The sequence below is a fragment of the Schistocerca serialis genome, chromosome 11, assembly GCF_023864345.2.
Source record: "Schistocerca serialis cubense isolate TAMUIC-IGC-003099 chromosome 11, iqSchSeri2.2, whole genome shotgun sequence".
Lineage (NCBI taxonomy): Eukaryota > Metazoa > Arthropoda > Insecta > Orthoptera > Acrididae > Schistocerca > Schistocerca serialis.
In genome coordinates, this window is record NC_064648.1 from 102,385,127 (window position 1) to 102,401,653 (window position 16,527).

Sequence of the window (16,527 nt, forward strand, 5' to 3'; positions counted from 1 at the left end):
TGTGCGAGCGAAGGGTTGGAAGGTATGCGACGAAGCTTGATTGGTGGCTGACTTGTGCTAAACCGGCGCTTCGCCGTACGTTCATCGCATATAGCAGGGAGATGGCAGAATGGCGCCGACGTACGACCGACTTTTATTTTGCAGCACTGCGCGACCTGGACGATGGTCCGCCGGGACAGGACGTCTGGATCGAACGCAAAAGGATAAAAGCTAAACTAGTGGCTTTAGCTCGGAAACATCTTCAGGGAACCATGGTGCGCGCCAGATGTCACGATAAGATAATGCACGAGATTCCTTCCATGCACCACGTCGTGAATGAACGAAAACACCGACGACGCGTTTTGGTACGGGAGTTAATCACCCGCGAAGACCGAAGAGTGACGCGTCAAGCGGACATTGTCTCTGCATTCGTCGACCATTACCAACACATCTATCGGGAAGAAGCAGCCCCTGTCGATGACCTCGAATGTATAGCCACGTACGTCTCCCGCACACTGACGGTGGAAGCCGCGGGGACCTTACTGGAAGCCATTAGCTGTGAGGAAGTACATGAGGCGATCGCAAAGGGCGCGTTGAATCGGTCCCCAGGCATTGATGGACTTCCTGCTGAATTTTATCGAGAATTTCGCAACGAAATGGCACCGCGATGGACGGAAATGTACAACGAGATGTTAAATTCCGATGCGCCTATTCCACCGGCTTTTATGGAAGGCCTCTTGGTGCCAGTACATAAACCGAAGCCAGGAATTACGGTCACACATTATCGCCCCATCACCCTGCTTAATGTTGACTATAAGATCTTTGCACGGTTGCTAGCGTCCCGATGTCGTATCTTAATTCGTAGCGTTCTCTCTGCAGAACAGAAGACACCGGGTGGATGGGTGAATGTGCAAACAGCTACTGCCGAATGCCGTGATGTGATAGCGCTAGCGGAGGAGTGCCGGCTTAAAGCGGGGATGGTTGCGGTTGATTTTGACAGTGCTTTTGATAAGGTGCGCCACAACTATCTGTATGCTGTACTGGAACAAATCGGATTTCCAGACCGTTTTACTGGTCTCATTAGAAGGATTTATGTGGGCGCACAATCCTTGGTACAGGTTAATGGGCGTATAGCAGGGCCCATTCAAATTCGACGATCCATTCGCCAGGGCTGCCCTCTTTCGATGCTGCTGTTCGCGATAGCGTTGGAACCATTAATTGGGAGGCTAACAAATTCTCTTTCTGGGATGGAACTGCGGGGCTACACCTTCAAATGTCGTGCCTATGCGGACGACCTCCTGCTGCTCGTTCGTTCTCAAGAAGAGGTGAAGACGGTCCTTGAACTGTTGTTGGACCACAGTGTGACGGCGGGTAGTGGAGTGAACATGAACAAATCGGCAGCAATGCCGGTTGGAAGGGGCCTTACGCCGGAAGAAATCAGTCTGTTTCCTTATGTGCAACGATTCCGCTCGGCATAGACTTTACCTCATCTGTAAAACATACTGCAGCAGTTAACTACCGACGTATTTTACAGACAACACGTACCATGGTCCGACAACATCTCCTACGGCGCCTTGATCCTTTGCAGCGAGTCGAGTACCTGAACACTTATGTGGTTTCTCGAATGGTGCATATTTCGCAGATCCTGCCCCTACCATTCACGCTCGGACGTCGACTTCAATCAGCACTAGGCTATTTTCTGATGATTGGATCGCCCCTCAAGGTGCGATACGAAACGCTCACTCTCCCTACGGACAAGGGGGGACTCGGACTTACGAATGTTCACTGCCGAGCGACGGCGCTCCTTCTAGCCACGATGTACAAGCAATGGCGTAGCGGGCGTGATTCCCTTACATCCCGCCTGCTGGATCTCCTGGTTCCAGCGTCCCTCACACCTCCGGTAGCGGTGGGCAAGATTACGCCACATTTTGCGCATGTATCGACATTTATCGTGGAACTTAGTTATATCAGAGACGAGCTTCCTCGCACGAGACCACCATGCGCGAAAGATTTTTATGTTTGGCTGCTACGACGGATAAGTCGTAATGTCATTGAACTCAAACACCCCAAGTTGCATTGGCCGAAGATTTGGAGACATGTGCACCAAAAATTCCTTCCTACCTTCGTTCGGGCACTGTGGTTCTCTGTCGCCTGTGGCAAGTTCAACACCAACCAACGACTCCATACAATTGGACTAGTGGACACTCCACTATGCCCGAAATGTCGCCAAGTGGATGACGACCATCACCGCTTAACTTGTATCGCGGTGGAGGGGGTATGGCTCCTAGGAAGACAGATGGTGGCTTGCTACCTCCGTGTGACCCCGCAACATATTACACCTGCTTCCTTCTTACATCCGGAGAGTGACTACTTCCCGGCGACTAAATCACACTCGATCATCTGGGTCAAAGGTTGGACGATCGCGTACCTCTATGGGGATGCTGCCAAGTCGCGACTCGACTTTTGGTATTTCTTGCAGCAAGCCCACAATGAGGTTCATAGATGGTCACACTATCGGAAAACCTTTGCCAACTATATTCAGGCAGTCTTCGTCGACCCCCCACGCAGTTGGGATGTGCCGGGTGCAGTCGGTGTGCACATTTGACAGCTGATAATGAACCTCACGCTTCTCTCACCGCTCCATATATAATGCACATACTATACCATGAAATGATCTACATGTTCCTTTTAACAGAGTGATCTTTATGGAAAATAAATAAATAAATTCATAAAAACAAAAAAAAGTGATACGGTATGTAGCAGCGAAACCGGGACCAGTGAGTACAGTGTGTCAAAGGCGTTTATGAACAGCTGATGAGGAGATTGTATTGTATTGTATTGTATTGTATTGAACTGGGGATCTAGAAACGACGGAGAGGCTTCGTCCCCGCCGTAGCCCTCAGTGGTTCACAACCCCACAACAGCCCACAGCAGTCCACCCACCCCACCGGCGCCCCACACCGAACCCAGGGTTATTGTGCGGTTCGGCACTCAGTGGACCCCGCCGGGAACGTCTCACAGTAGACGAGTGTAACCCCAATGTTTACGCGGTAGAGTAATTATGGTGTACGCGTACGTGGGGGAAGTGTTTGCGCCGACGTAGTGTAACTGAGGCGGAATAAGGGGAACCAGTCCGCATTCGCCGAGGCAGATAGAAAACTGCCTAAAAACCATCCACAGACTGGCCGATTCACCGGAACTCGACACTAATCCGCCGGGCGGATTCGTTCCGGGGACGGGCACGCCTTCCCGATGAAGAGATTACTTTAGGAAGTCTTAGAATGGGGCCACGGAACTAACTGCATGTGTGATCAGACGCACCCATCGAGATTGCCGAAAACTACCGTTCAGTTTCCGAGGTGAAAGCAGTGAATCGTCTGGACGTGGCAGAGAGAAGATGGAGAGAGTGTTTAGCAGCGGGACAGAGCAGGGCAGAGATTACACGCGACTGCCATTAGCCCAGGAGGAAAGATGGGTTACCTGCAAGCGTATAAGACAGTCAACTCTCTCTCTCTCTCTCTCTCTCTCTCTCTCTCTCTCTCTCTCCAAGCCAGTAGTCTGAGGGTTTCATCGCGAACCTCGCGGATTCTGTTAATCCCAACTGGCCGTCATAGTCAGTCATTAGACGCCCACTGCTCCGGACTTCTCCAGGCACTGCGGTCTCCAGCTACACGTCTCTCTCTCTATCTCTCTCTATCTCTCTATCTCTCTCTATCTCTCTCTATCTCTCTCTATCTCTCTAGCATATGCTGTGGCGTCATATCCCCATGTTCCATATGATCCTCGTCCCGGAATTTTCCCATCTTACTGGTCAAAATCGACTAAAAGTGCGTGCTCCGTTTACGTGTAAATCGGCAGCCAACCACATCGCGAGCGAGCGTGTGTGTTTGTGTGTGTGTGTGTGTGTGTGTGTGTGTGTGTGTGTGTGTGAACACTGCTTATGCGTAGAAACAAGGGATTTTGGCGGCGTATGCTAAAAGTTAACCTGTTCCGGCCGAGGTCAACCGTAGTATAGAAGTGTATTTGTTGATTTCCTGTCTCCTTAGTTTTTCTTATTTGTCTGATTTTTTTCGTGACGCGATAAAGAGTTACACGAGGTGCTGATATTTTTTTATAGTAGTGTTGTCTTGTAAGATCGACCAAATATCTGAAAGCATAAAGGCATTTACGTTTTACAGGGGAAAAACCTCCACTACACGTAAATAAGGATGTAAATAAATGAAAAAGTCAGAAGTGTTTGTAGAGAGAAGTAATTTTCGCCTTCGTTAAACTCAGTGAAACGTTCCTGAAAAGTTTTTACTGAGTTTAACGAAAGCAGTGTTGGCCTTATACAGGGTGTTACAAAAAGGTACGGCCAAACTTTCAGGAAACATTCCTCACACGCAAAGAAAGAAAATATGTTATGTGGACATGTGTCCGGAAACGCTTACTTTCCATGTTAGAGCTCATTTTATCACTTCTCTTCAAATCACATCAATCATGGAATGGAAACACACAGCAACAGAACGTACCGGCGTGACTTCAAACACTGTGTTACAGGAAATGTTCAAAATGTCCTCTGTTAGCGAGGATACGTGCATCCACCCTCCGTCGCACGGAATCCCTGATGCGCTGACGCAGCCCTGGAGAATGGCGTATTGTGTCACAGCCGTCCACAATACGAGCACGAAGTGTCTCTACATTTGGTACCGGATTTGCGTAGACGAGAGCTTTCAAATGCCCCCATAAATGAAAGTCGAGAGGGTTGAGGTCAGGAGAGCGTGGAGGCCACGGAATTGGTCCGCCTCTACCAATCCGTCGGTCACCGAATCTGTTGTTGAGAAGCGTACGAACACTTCGACTGAAATGTGCAGGAGCTCCATCCTGCATGAACCACATATTATGTCGTACTTGTAAAGGCACATGTTCTAGCAGCACAGGCAGAGTATCCCGTATGAAATCATGGCGGTGGATCGAGGAAGTACAGTACATACTGACGAAACTAAAATGAGCTCTAACATGGAAATTAAGCGTTTCCGGACACATGTCCACATAACGTATTTTCTTTATTTGTGTGTGAGGAATGTTTCCTGAAAGTTTGGCCGTACGTTTTTGTAACACCCTGTACATTAGACGATGCCCTTTGGCTACACTGAGACATACCAAATTAAGGTAACCTGAAGATGCTTTAACCAATACTAACAACAGCGGTCCTGCCACACTTCCCTGGGGGGGCACTCCTGACGACACCCTTGCCTCTGACGAGCTCTCGCCGTCGAGGACAACGTACAGGGTACAGTTACTGAACTCGCATACCTGGGAACCCATTCCGTCTGCTCCTACTTTCGCTTGCAGCCTGCAATGGGGCACTGTGTCAGATGCTATGGTATCTGCTTGTTGGCGTTCAACCGTAGTTCGGAGCATATTGTGTGAGAAAAGTGGAAGCTGAGTTTCGAACGAGCGGTGCTCATTTGCAGACACAAACTTATCCCTGTCACGGAAATTTATTGTATTCAGAGTGAGAGTATGTTCAAGGATTATGCAGCGGTCCGATGACAACGATATCGGTCTGTGATTTACATTACTTGCTCAATTTTATACGCGTTTCTTGCAAGTAAGTGACACATTGCTGTCGCAAAAGTTGAAAGATTTCTAAAATAAGAATCGCCAATTTCTGCGCACCGAAGATTCGATATTATATCGAAAACACCGGTAATTTCCCCTACTGTACAGTCAGTATCGATCTCAATCAGGCAATACGTCGTAAAGCCGATACAGGTGTACCGAAACTTGGCATCGCTATAAAGCACGGAGTCAGATTTCGTCTCACAAGGACAAACAGCAAGAAAGGCGGTACTTTTTTTTTTTAAACACGCCCCCTACAGTGAATGGCACGACGTCATGAGACGCGTCTCCGGGAAGCGGAGGGCGTCGTAATGAAGCGAGCCGTGTGCCGTGTTTACCGGCCGCCGCGCCGTGGCCCTGGGAACAGGCCGCTAATCACCGGGTGCGCGTTTCGGCAACAGCAGCACATCCTCAAGAGCACGCGCCATCACGTAGGGCGAGTCTTCTTAACAGCTCCACCCGGCGGCCGTGACTCACTATACATTACTCCCTCAATTTCATAGAGGTTCCTTGCAAGTAAATAACACATTGCTGTCGCAAAAGTGGAAAGATTTTTGAAATAAGGATGGCCATTTTTTGCGCGCCATCGATTCGATATTACATGGAAAACTCCGGAGATGAAGAAGCTTGCACAGGATAGAGTAGCATGGAGAGCTGCATCAAACCAGTCTCAGGACTGAAGACCACAACAAACAACAACATCTCGACATAGCACAGAAGAATTCTGAAGATTAGATGCGCAGATCACCTAACTAATGAGGAGGTACTGAACAGAATTGGGGAGAAGAGAAATTTGTGCTACAAGGTGACCAGAAAAAAAGGATCAGTTGGTAGGACACACTTTGAGGCATAAAGGGATCATCAATTTAGAAGTTGAGGGAAGGGGGAGAGGTAAAAATAGTAGAGGGAGATCAAGACATGAATACACTAAGCAGACTCAGAAGGATGTAGACTGCAGTAGGTACTGGGAGATGAAGAGGCTTGCACAGGATAGAGTAGCGTGGAGAGCTGCATCAAACCAGTCTCTGGACTGAAGACAACAACACACCTTGACAGGGAAGAGCGGAGTGGTCAGATGTTCCGTGATAATCTTAAAATTTGTGATGATTAACACACAATGACGTCAGCTGTCAGTTGTGATTGGCTTAAATCAGAGGGTCAACAAGAGTATCATGATTATTTTCAGCCATAATGGCTATGTTTGTGAACCGTGATTGTGTGGGATAATTATTTATTTCAAATTTCTGCTACCAGTCACTTTTATTTTATGCTTAATCTTATATAATGCAACGCGTTTCGAACATGTTTTGTTCATCTTCAGGCGTTTATACATACATACATAGAGAAATGTTACTTAAAAATGAAAAGTCAAACTAGATTAATCTATTGTTTTTTACTGTAGCTGCTGGTGCGGCATTTGGGGGGAAGGGGGGCAGTGTATGGCTAGAAATCAGAATCATTGATGCCTTCAGAGAAGACATGCGTCGCCGCAGCGCGCTGCCTACATCTACGCGATTACTCTGCTATTCACAATTAAGTGCCTGGTAGAGGGTTCAGTGAACCACCTTCAAGCTGTCTCTCTACCGTTCTACTCCCGAACGGCGCGCGGGAAAAACGAGCACTTCAAAATGTTCAAATGTGTGTGAAAATCTTATGGGACTTAACTGCTAAGGTTATCAGTCCCTAATCTTACACACTACTTAACCTAAATTATCCTAAGGACAAAAAACACACACACACGCGCCCGCCCACACACACACACACACACACACACACACACACACACACACACACACACACACACACACACACGAGGGAGGACTCGAACCTCCGCCGGGACCAGCCGCACAGTACATGACTGCAGCGCCTCTGACTGCTCAACTAATCCCGCACGGCAAACGAGCACTTAAATTTTTCTGTGCGAGCCCTGATTTCTCCTATTTTATCGTGATGATCATTTGTCCCTATGTAGGTGGGTGCCACAATGTTTTCGCAATCGGACGAGAAAACTGGTGATTGAAATTTCATGAGCACATCCCGTCGCAACGAAAAACGCCTTTGTTTTAATGATTGCCACTCCAATTCTCGTATCATGTCTGTGACACTATCTCCCCTATTTCGCGATAGTACAAAACGAGCTGCCCTTCTTTGTAATTTTTCGATGTCATCTGTCAGTCCCACCTGATGAGGATCCCACACCGCACAGCAGTCCTCCAGAATAGGGCGGACAAGCGTGGTGTAAGCAGTCTCTTTGGTAGACCTGTTGCACCTTCTAAGTGTTCTGCCGATGAAACGCGGTCTTTGGTTTGCTCTAACCACAGTATTATCTATGTGATCGTTCCAGTTTAGATTATTTCTAATTGTAATCCCTAAGTATTCAGTTGAATTTACTGCTTTCAGATCGCGTAATACAAATTTAGCTGATTTCTTTTACTACTCATGTGGACAACTTCGCACTTTTCTATATTCAGGGTCAATTGCCACTTTTCGCATCATACAGATATCTTATATAAATCATTTTGCAATTCGTTTTGGTCATCTGATGACTTTTAAGACGGTAAATGACAGCATCATCTGCATACAATCCATGACGGCTCCTCAGATTGTCTCCTATGCCGTCAATATAGATCAGGAGCAATAGAGGGCCTATAACACTTCCTTGGGGAACGCCAGATATTACTTCTGATTTACTTTCCGTCTATTACTACGAACTGTGACCTTTCTGACAGGAAATCACGAATCCAGTCGCACAACTTAGGCAGTATTCCATACGCACGCAGTTTGGTTAGAAGACGCTTGTAAGGAACGGTGTCGAAAGCCTTCTGGAAATCAATTTGACATGCCCTGTCGATAGCACTTATTATCTCATGAGTATAAAGAGCTAGCTGTGTTTCACAAGAACGTTTTTTCTGACTCCGTGCTGATTGTGTCAATGAATTGTTTTCTTCGAGGCACTTCATAACGTTCGAATAATGTATATGTTCCAAAACCCTACTGCAAACGGAAGTTAGTGATATGGGCCAGTAATTCAACGGATTACTCCCATTTCCCTTTTTTTGGTTTTGGTATGACTTGAGCAATTTTCCAGTCTTTAGGTACGGATCAGTCTGTGAGCGAGCGGTTGTGTATACGAGGTGTGGCTAGAAAAAAACCGGACTAGTACTGGTGAAACAATAAAACGAATACAATAAGGCTGAAAGTCGCGTGGCCTGTCACGTGACTCTCGCTCCGCCTACTGCTCGAGTTTCATCTGCCTCCTGCACTCAGTCTGCCCGTGGCGTCTGTTTTAAGTAGTTGACGTTTTGTCTGTGCGTCGGAAAATGTTGAGTGTACAGAAAGAACAGCGTGTTAACATCACATTTTGTTTCAAACTAGGAAAATCTGCAAGTGAAACGTTTGTAATGTTACAACAAGTGTACGCCGATGATTGTTTATCGCGAACACAAGTGTTTGAGTGGTTTAAACGATTTAAAGATGGCCGCGAAGACACCAGTGATGACACTCGCACTGGCAGACCGTTGTCAGCAAAAACTGATGCAAACATTGAAAAAATCGGTAAACTTGTTCGACAAGAACGCCGTTTAACAATCAGAGCAGTGTCTGAGTTAACAGGAGTTGACAAGGAAAGTGTTAGGCAGATTCTTCATGAAAGTTTCAACATGAACAAAGTGTGTTCAAAAATGGTTCCAAAGTGTCTCACAATTGAACAGAAGGAACGCCGAAGAATGATTTGTTCTGACATCCTGGAAAACATTGAAAGTGATCCCACCTTCTTACAAAATGTTATTAGTTGCGATGAATCGTGGTTTTTTACTGACGATCCCGAAACTAAACGCCAATCGATGCATTGGAAAACTCCTGGTTCTCCACGACAAAGAAAAGCACGAATGTCAGAATCGAAATTCAAGGCAATGATGATTTTTTTTTTTATACATCAAAGGGATTCTGCACATTGATTGGGTACCAGAGGGGCAAACAGTGAATCAGCATTACTACATTAGCGTCCTGGCTACCCTACGTGAGTACGGAGAAAACGGAACGATTTGTGGAGAAAAAAGTCATGGATCCTTCACCAAGACAATGCCCCAGCTCACAGTGCGTTGTCAGTGAAGACGTTTTTGGCAAAACACAACATTCTTATCTTAGATCATCCACCCCACTCACCTGATTTGGCCCCTGTGACTTTTTTCTTTTCCCTAAAGTCAAGTCAGCTTTGAAAGGAACTAGATTTGAGACTGTTGAAGCAGTAAAAGAAAAAGCGACGGAAGTAATGTATGGACTTGCCGAAAATGATCTGCAGCATTGCTATGAACAGTGGAAAATTCGTATGGAGCGGTGTAGAGACCGAGGAGGAGAGTACATTGAAGGAGATAACATGAAATTGTAAATAAATGTTTTTTCCAGCATCAGTCGGGTTTTTTTTCTAGCTGCACCTCGTAATTGCTAAATATGGAGCTATTGTATCAGCATACTCCGAGAGGAACCTGACTGGTATACAATCTGGACCAGAGGCCTTGCCTTTATTAAGGGAGTTAAGCTCCTTTGCTACACCGAGTATATCTACTTCTACGTTTCTCGTCTAGGCAGTTGTTCTTGATTGGAATTCCGGAATATTTAGTTAGTTTTATTTGGTGGAGTGGTTTCGGAAAACGGTGTTCAAAAAAAGAAAGAGGTTCAAATGGCTCTGAGGACTATAGGACTTAACACCTGAGGTCATCAGTCCCCTAGACTTAGAACTACTTAAACCTAACTAACCTAAGGACATCACACACATCCATGCCCGAGGGAGGATTCGAATCTGCGACCGTAGTGGTCGCGCGGTTCCGGACTGAAGCGCTTAGAACCGTTCGGCCACTGCGGCCGGCTAAAACCGTGTTCAATAACTCTGCTATAGTGGCACTGTCGTAAGTGACTTCACCGTTGTTGTCGCGCAGTGTGGCTATTGGTTGCCTCTTGCCACTGGTGTGCTTTATGTATGACCAGAACCTCTTCGGGTTCTCCGCCAGATTCGGAGACAGCGCCGTGGAATGTTTGGCCATGCCTTGTTTCGGTCCTGATACCGGCGACACAGAGATTAGATACTGTCCAGCTAGGCAGATGCCGCTGTCAGTCCTGAACGAGAAAATCCCTTCTCGCGAAACGTGTCGTCGTTTCGTTTATCTATCACGCCGGAGTGAAACCTATTGGTGTATTGCGTGCGTACGGGAAAGCGGTCGTGACTGCGTGGTCGGGTGCGTGCCGGCCTCGGCACGCGTGCACGCAGCGCCAGTGCGTAGCGGTCACGCACCGTCGGGAAATGCCGCTGACTCACGCACTGACCCCGTGCGTCTCTTCTGGCGCCGGCCTAGGCCCGTCTGTTGCTTAGCTCCTGACCTTGCTGACCGCTCTGTGTTGCTTCGACCCTCACTGGTTTCCGAAAATAAAGGCTGTAAACCATAACTGTTCACGAGGAGCCTTAGTCACGCAGACCTAAAGCCGTCGGCACACGGACCGTGCATCCTAACGTTGAGCGTGCCGAGTTTCTGACGTCACGGCATGGAAGAGCACGGCCGGGAGTGTTTCCGAACGTGCAGAGCAATATCTGGCAGGTCAGATATTCTGAGCGTGCGTCTGAGCGTTGACCAATGAGGTGGCATAACGCCACCTACGTCACACGCACGCAGTCTCCCTTCCTAGTGAGGCGCCATATTGGCATTCATTTCAAGCCTACATGTATATATGTCGTTTCTGAGCACCGGCAAACTGAGAATCACTGGAAAACCCGTTGTTAGTTGTGTGATTCGTTCCAATAAAATAATGAGAAACATCATACTCGTAGCACAAGAATCATTGTAACTTGCGTATTATGAGAGTAGGCTATTTGAAGGCAGCGACACACTGAAGATCCAGCCAAAACGCATTGTTCTTGGTACAATTTGTTATAATTAAATTTCAATTAGTACAGGGTGTCTACGACCTGGAACAACCGGGAGATCGGGGAAAAACCCGGAAATTTTTTCATCCGGGAGAAAACCGGGAAAAACCCGGATATTTTTTAGAGTTCCGGGAGTCTATTATTATTTTAGTTGTCAGTTAATTTTTGTGATTTTGAGTGGTAACAATCAATACTCCAACAAAGGATATTACTGCATCCCGCTTCGGCGGAATAATACTGTAGCAACGAAACATGAACGAGAGATGAAAAAAAAAACGAAAATAAAACTGAAGTCACAAAGCAAATGCGCCCTAAACAACAGCAAAACATAGTGCTCATACAACCGTCTGGCAACAGCAAAGTGTGTCAAATGCTTTAGGAAGACTATGCAATGCTTCCTAACAACAAATTGCCTCCGATGAGTGTGACGTGGCAGACAGTACTGGTACTCAAGAAAATTTACATACGAATGTGCACTTTAACCGGAATTATGCATTTTAGTATGGTTCACGAAATTCCGATATTCTTGAAGTGAAGTGTCCTCTGATGTCTTGTTTCTTTTGTTACATAGTGCAAGATCTTTTAACATCTTACACGTACGAACACACGAGCTTCTTGCGTCATCGTAGCTGCGCATGAGCAGCGGCGCCTGTTGTTATCTGGCGCTCTCTGGCAACTGCTGAAACGAATCAGGTCTAACAGGTCACGGGAAAACATTGCGGGTGGTGGTTTGAAAAGCGTTACTTCCAAAGTAAATTAACTTTCACATAAGATGAACAATGTGCGAGAATGTACGATGAATTTCTTAGATCACAGAGCGTTTGACTCTGTTAAAAATCAACTCTTTGAGGACGACCATCTAGAAGAGTTTCGACCCCAGGAGATCAGAAATTTACGTCGTTATTAAAAATTTTACTGGCACATTTGTGTGATATATCTGTAACACGCGAAGAAAAGATCAACATTATATGTGGAAGCTTAGCGTCTCTTGCAGCTTATTAATCTTAGAGACCACGATTATATGTGAAAGCTTTGTTTTTCTTGTAGCAACACTATGTATATTAATTTAAACCGTTAACTTTTCCTGTTTGTGTTTCCGCGCTACTTGAGAATGATCTTGCTATTGGCTGACTACATCACGTGTCCTGTGCTGTCTTCGGCTGGCGAGATCACGTGACATCAGCTATGACTGGCTTACAAAAGCGCGGCGCAATCTCGATTTCAATGCTTTGGAAAGTAACATGCGGTGTATGGTGGGATTAGAATTTATACCTTCATAACACGAAAATGTGCACCGTACATGTTACTGCACATAAAAGATCTTTCCAAAACGTGTTTTTCCCCCCTTAGTTTCGTTTTCTAAAGTGTCGGGAAATTGTATGTCGCCATATAAAACCATAAACATTCAACATTCAAAGGACTGATAAGTTTTACAGTGCCGAGGAAAAGTATACTATAACTTAACACAGGAAAAGTGTATGTTCACCCGGGAGAAAGTGTGTTTTCAACCGGGAAAAATCCGAGAATTTTTTTCCTTGTCTCTGTATACACCCTGTAGTAACATAATTATGTACGATTAACGTTTTTAGCAAAGGGTAACACAATATGATTATGTGCGAGGAGGCTATTGTTGGCTTAGCGTAATGAGTAGCTTGCCTGTCCAGCAACGCCGGCGCTGTAGCTCAGTGTGTTCGGTCAGAGGGTTTAGCTACCCTCTGCAATAAAAAAAAAAAACTGAGAGAACGGATCAACGAACAACCTGAAAGGGTGTCATCGGACGTCCGCCACGAACGAGTTCAACGAACAATATAGAACAAAATGAGATAAAAAAAAGTAATGAATCTTTGTTGGGGGCGGTGGTTCGCGTCTTAACACTTCCAATTTTTTTTCCTAACTTTCGCGTGTTTATTAGGATCTGATACTTTATTATTTGTGTAATATAGGTATATGCTATAATATTTGATGTTATGTAAGTATGAGTTCACCTTTTTTTCTACTTTGTTCGATTGGCTTAATCTACAGGACAGCTTGCGCTACTTTTATATAGATATTTTGTTCCTTTTTCTTTTACGCTTCGTAATTCACATGTTGCAAAGATTCTGCTACTGGGTAGGAATAGTGGTCGAGTAAGACTGACCTTGGGGTTTTACCAAAATTTAAGAATGATGAAATAATGTTTATCTTATGCGGAGAAGTATTCCAGATTTGTACCGCACTGTTTGTAATGGAACTTTTATAAGCCTGTGTGCTTACTGATTGGACATGGTACTTTCCTTTTCGTGGACGATGGAGCAAATGTGCGTTTTAACAGAGCTAACGTGGCAGTTTTACGCGCGCCCCCTGAGTAAACAGTGTGATTTACGAACTAGAAACATCCCTCAGCTGCGGCTGGAGTGCGTTGCGATTGTGTATAACACGTTGGGGCCCACGTACCGTGTGCACGAGTCGCATCGTTGCTGAGCGTTCAGCTGAACGTTGAACTCGGCCCGCTCAACGTTGACGTTGGACAGCACGGTCCGTGTGCCGACTGCTTTACACTTTGGTTTAGGTCAGCCGTGACCAATCAAGTGGGGAAACTACCGCAGATAGCCCTAGAAAAACCGCCTACGACACAGCGCATGCCCGCCACATGAGATTTTCCGTATTTTCTTGCTTTATAAGCGCAAAGTACGCAGAGGTGACAAGCCATGGGATGGCTCCTAAGCGGGCCGCTGTGGCCGACCGGTTCTAGGCGCTACAGTCGACGGTTCGAATCCTGCCTCGGGCATGGATGTGTGTGATGTCCGTCGGTTAGTTAGGTTTAACAAGGGAACATCCCCATCGCACCCCCCTCAGATTTAGTTATAAGTTGGCACAGTGGATAGGCCTTGAAAAACTGAACACAGATCAATTGAGAAAACAGGAAGTTGTGTGGAACTGTGAAAAAATAAGCAAATTATACAAACTGAGTAGTTCATGGTTTCACTCGTGGGAAGACTTGAACCAAGGACCTCTCCTTCTGCAGCTGCTCACGCTTCCACGGGACCACGGCACTTCTGAGCTCACGTTTTCCTTGATGTTGCCTATGTAGCCCATGGACTACTCAGTTTGTATATTTTGCTTATTTTTTCACAGTTCCACACAACTTCTTCCTGTTTTCTCAATTGATCTGTGTTCAGTTTATCAAGGCCTATCCACTGTGCCAAGTTATAACTAAATCTGAGGGGGGTGCGATGGGGAGGTTCCCTTGTGAGTAGTTCTAAGTTCTAGGGGACTGATGACCTCAGATGTTGAGTCCCATAGTGCTCAGAACCATTTGAACCATTTGATACCTCCTAATACTGTGTCGGGCCGTCACGTGGTGTGGACTCAACAAGCCGTGGGTCCCTTGCACGAATACTGAGCCATCCTGTCCTCTATAGCCGCCCATAATTGCGAAAGTGTTGCCGGTGCAGGGTTATGTGCGTGGTAACCGTGCGCAGGCAGGGTGACGACTCCAGCGAGCAACCAAATGGTGTACATTGCCCTGAAGATGACCCCATCGCGGGTTGGCGGCAGGATGCGATTTGTGCTTATACCAGGAGGGGGGGGGGAGGATGTCTTACGGGGTCAATAGAATTATATATGTTACTAGCTTGGACCGTGACGTTATGCATGGTTAAACATTTATTTATGAATAGATGTTAATGCCGAAACTCACTATTGACGCGTATGCACTATCAGAAAAGCCATCCCTTGTTATATCTTTAAAAGTACAATATAGGTAAAGCTTATTCAGAAAATCATCTACATACGGGTACAGATATTCGAGGGGAATTCAAAAAGTAGAGGCACGTTGCTGAAAAGTTGTACTTATTCTGATAATAGAAAACTGAAACATATTAATAGTAAGACTTATTAAAAATGTTCAGTGTTGGTATCCACAAATTTAAATTATATGTAAAGTTTTACTCCAGTGTGTGGGAACTAAACATCCCAGGTTGGGATGCATAAACTAAAACCAGAGGAGGGCATGGTCTGATGCAGAGGGGTGGAATTCCCCCATGCAAATCGCACACTGGTTGGCGGCAAAATAAATAATGCGATTGTGACTGTCATATTGAATAATTCACTGAGGATCTGCTGCCATTTTCACTCCCCTCCCGTTTCTCTTTGAGATTGTGAAGAACCATCAATACTAAATCGTCGATAGCCGCAGTTGCGGAGCCCCGGGGTCCACATCGCCGAGACTCAGAAGAAGAATTCTTCCTCTAGCGAATCTATATTGCTGGAGATAAATAATAATAATTATTATTATTTTCGAAGAATGATACGTTAGGATATGTCCTGCAATTAACTTCACAAACATTCATAATATGGTTTTTGTCATTTTTTATCTGCACTGTCGCACAGTATAGTACACATTCAAATGGTTCAAATGGCTCTGAGCACTATGCGACTCAACTTCTGAGGTCATCAGTCGCCTAGAACTTTGAACTACTTAAACCTAACTAACCTAAGGACATCACACACATCCGTGCCCGAGGCAGGATTCGAACCTACGACCGTAGCAGCAGCGCGGTTCCAGACTGTAGCACCTAGAACCGCACGGCCACTCCGGCCAGCTCAGTACACATTCATCCAAGGGAGAATTAGTACACTATTTCGATTAACTTGGGCAAGGGATATTACATCATTAAATTTCAAAATGTGTAAAAGGAAATGGGTAAGAACGTTTTTATATAGCATATTATATTTTGTTGTAGTTTCTTAGTTATTACATACAGAGAATCATGTATTTATCTTGTGCATTTTGTACACATTTGTTATACTTCGCGATAGGTTAGAAAAGCGCGGGATGACAGACAACCATTTATTTTGATGATGGGCACACATAGGGTGACCATTTTTTCTTCGAACAAAAGTGGGACTTCCATACATTTTCTTGGCCAAAAAGTGGGACAATTTTTATTTCTCGTTAAATATCACTTTTAATGCTAACATTTCTTCTTCCTCTACAAATATAGTCTTCACTGGTGTGTGTGTGTGTGTGTGTGTGTGTGTGTGTGTGT

The 16,527-nt window shown here is 45.6% G+C and overlaps 1 protein-coding gene across 1 annotated transcript in view; it reads left to right on the forward strand.

The window, feature by feature from the left end:
- The window catches only part of LOC126426490 (serine/arginine repetitive matrix protein 1-like), a 383,690-nt gene that overhangs the window by 220,090 nt on the left and 147,073 nt on the right, over positions 1-16,527 (forward strand). The window lies entirely within an intron of this gene.